The 3,393-nt window shown below is 48.3% G+C and overlaps 1 pseudogene; it reads right to left on the reverse strand.

The window, feature by feature from the left end:
- Nucleotides 1-202: 202 nt before the first annotated feature.
- LOC103544043 (diacylglycerol O-acyltransferase 2 pseudogene) lies at nt 203-985 on the reverse strand (annotated as a pseudogene).
- Nucleotides 986-3,393: the final 2,408 nt, after the last annotated feature.

Here is a 3,393-nt window from a genome sequence, read left to right on the forward strand (position 1 = left end):
CCCAATCTTGCTCTGGAGGCCAGTCCAGGCTCAGATTTGAAAGACTGGTGGGGGGCGGGGGCAGACAGGAGAGCAAGCTGGAGCATCTTTTAAATAATCCACAGACACCCATGACGCTTTGAAATTTACAGAACAAAAAAAAAGCACTGGAGAACTTGGTAGAAAACAATTTGCAGCTGGTTCCTCCCAGGACCTGGTCCCTGAGGGCTGGCTCAGTTCACTCCAGGACCTCAGTCCCCGGGAGGCCAGACTTGGTCTTGTGCCTGTAGAAGGGGTTCACCAGGGCCTCCATGTACATGGTGTGGTACAGGTCGATGTCCTGCTGGGTTGGGTGCTCCAGCTTGGGGATGGTGATGGGCTCACCCACGACGGAGGTGATGGGCTTCGGGTAGGGCAGGAGCCCCCAGGTGTCAGAGGAGAAGAGGCCTCGGCCATGGAAAATGCACCGGGCGAAGCCGATGTACCTCTGGAACTTCTTCTGGACCCAGCGGCCCCAGGAGCCCTCCTCAAAGATTACCTGCTTGTACACCTCGTTCTCCCCGAAGGAGTAGAAAGGAACCAGATCGGCTCCATGGCGCAGAGCCAGTTTCACTAAGCCCTTGCGGTGGCGCAGGGTGACCGCGTTCTTGCCGGGCATGGAGCTCAGGGACTCGGCCGCGCCCCCCACAACGAGGATGATGGCATTGCCACTCCCATTCTTTGAAAGCAAGTCTACTGTGTCCTGGTTCACAGGGCAGATGCCTCCAGACACCATGTACTCCCTCAGCACTGGCCTCCGGAAGCTGCCGGCCAGCGTGGCCAGGTGGGGCCGTATGCCAGGGAACTTCTTGCTCACTTCCGTGGCCTCTGTGCTGAAGTAGCAGAAGGCACTGAGGCCCATGATGCCGTGGGGTGGTACCCAAAGATGTAGTTCCTGGTGGTGAGCAGGTTGTGCGTCTTCACCAGCTCGCAGGACCCCGGAGTAGCCGGCTATGAGGGTCTTCATGCTAAGCGGGGGCACTCACGGCCCTGCGGGAAGCCGCCTTACCCCGCGCCCCTGGCCCATGCCCCGACCCTGGGGCCAGGGCTTCGCGCCCAGCACGGAGGCCCGGGGACGGCGCCAACACCGCGCGGCTGCTGCGCGGGGAGCTGCGAGCACGCGGCCGGGGCGACCCGAACGGCAACAGAAAGCGGAGCCTCGGAGGCGACCAGCTAAGATACTTCTTTAATCCAAATGGAGATGTGGAATATGCAACAAAGCATATGAGTCTCAGGTTTACTAATGATTTTTGGAGCCTCTTAAATCTCTAATCTTTTTTTTTAAAGATTGGCACCTGAGCTAACAATTGTCGCCAATCTTTTTGTTTCTTTTTCTTCTCCCCAAAGCCCTCCAGTATATAGTTGTATATTCTAGTTGTGAGTGCCTCTGGTTGTGCTATGTACGACACCGCACCAGCATGGCCTGACGCGCGGTGTCTTGTCCACGCCTGGGATCTCAACTGGGGAAACCCTGGGCTGCCGAAGCGGAGTGTGTGAACCCAACCACCGGGCCACGGGACTGGCCCCTCTAATCTTTTAAGAATAAATAAATGTAATAGAGTAGGTTTCATTGTGGCAATCTGATTTTCAGTAAGATTTTTTGGATGATCCCTTCTGCCAATTTAGCAACAAGAAGAAAAAGAGTCAGAGGAGTGAATTATTAAAGACAATAGCTTTAAAGAGTTGTGCCTGAAGAAGCATAGCTGGAAATATACTCCAAGCTTCTAGCAAACATTTTTTAGAAATGATTTACTCTACTGATGTGGATCCAATCCTGCATTTGTGTTGTACTTGCCTTAATAAGTAAGTGGCAGAATGCCCCTTTAGAGTTTAAACTGCCTCACATTCTCTAATTTCTTGATTTTTGTAATTCAATAGCTACTTCTCAAGAGGACATAGAATGGTCAATGTATCAGTTAAGGTTCAGCTGAAGGCAATAAAACCCACTCTATTTAGTTTAAGCAAAAAGAGATTTACTACCAGGAATTGAATGCTTACACAATTGTGGGAAGGGCTGGAGATGCAGGATCTAGGCTGGGCTTGTAGGAAGTAGTCCCAGAAAAGCATTGCAATAAAACAGGTGTCTAGTTCTTCCTATGGTGCAGGGGTGCTTGTACATTTTTTGCATATATTCGCTACTTTAATACTCACAAGGCACTTTTATCTAGTGACTTACCCAACATCACACAACTACTGAGTGGCAGACCTGGCCGTTGAATGCAGGCCAATGTAGATCCTAAATCCATGCCTCTAACCATCTGCTCTGTTGCCTCTCTAGGTACTGACCATAGCATAAGTAAGCGGTCCTCTCTGCCAAGATCAAGAACTGAAGCAAGTAGGAAGTAGCTGCCAAAAGTGCTGAGTCTAGGACCACACGGTTTCAACCCCATCCATGCCGGACCTGGGGACATTTGATACTGTGGCCAGTAGAAACACAGAAACAGCAGAGATGGACCTGACTATACTTTGCTTCAGTTATTGTAGGCGGGAGTCTGCTTGGTGAAAGCTTGATAACTTGTAGAACCCAACTGAAGTGTGACGTAGCCTTCTGCTTTCCAACCTCTTCATTTCCAGAAAGCCACTAGAGACACAAGTGAATTTACCTGCAGTGCATGCCCGCAGCCGGACATAATATTGTGTGGACGAGGTGAGCCTAACACTGAGACCAACAGATAGCACTGTTCAGAAGCAAAGAGTAAACTACATTTACAAATGGTTCTAGATGTTCTTTGATGCCAGAACAATTGATGACATGTGGGCAGGTCACATCTTCAAATTATAATGACACAATATGCACAAACTTGTCATCCTCTGAGTATTTCAATAACCATGCTCTATGCGCCTACTTCTACCCCTTGGCTCCTGCCTCCAAGATTAGGGCAAAGAGGATTAGGCAGTGTTATATGATGGAAGCGTCCTGATTAAAGGATAGAACTGTAGCAAAACATAGGTTTTTGCTTCTCCTTTTCATGGTTGTATTCTATACAAAATAAACCAATATGCTTTCCTTCTCCTGGAATAATTCTGGCTTTTTCTGGTTTACAATAAAGGAACTTAGAAATGTATGTGGAAAAGAATTCTTATAAGTCAGGATCTACTTCAGCTTTTATATCAGAATTTGCAAGAGATATCAAGAAACTATAATTACGGAAAATCAGGTGAAGTTGATACCAACTGTCTTAAGGTTGTGAGTATAGTCCTTCGGTGATTTTAATCTAAAAGGAGGTGAAACTTGAAAGTGTAGACCTGGCTCTTGCACTCACCTGCTGTGCAATTTTAAGTCTGTTACTTCTTTTTTTCCCCTTAGCTTAAGTTCCCTCAGTTGTGGAAGGAGAACAGCACCACTCACCCTACAAGATTATAGGAAATCATAGT

Source organism: Equus przewalskii, chromosome 13 (assembly GCF_037783145.1).
Source record: "Equus przewalskii isolate Varuska chromosome 13, EquPr2, whole genome shotgun sequence".
Taxonomy (NCBI): Eukaryota; Metazoa; Chordata; class Mammalia; order Perissodactyla; family Equidae; genus Equus; species Equus przewalskii.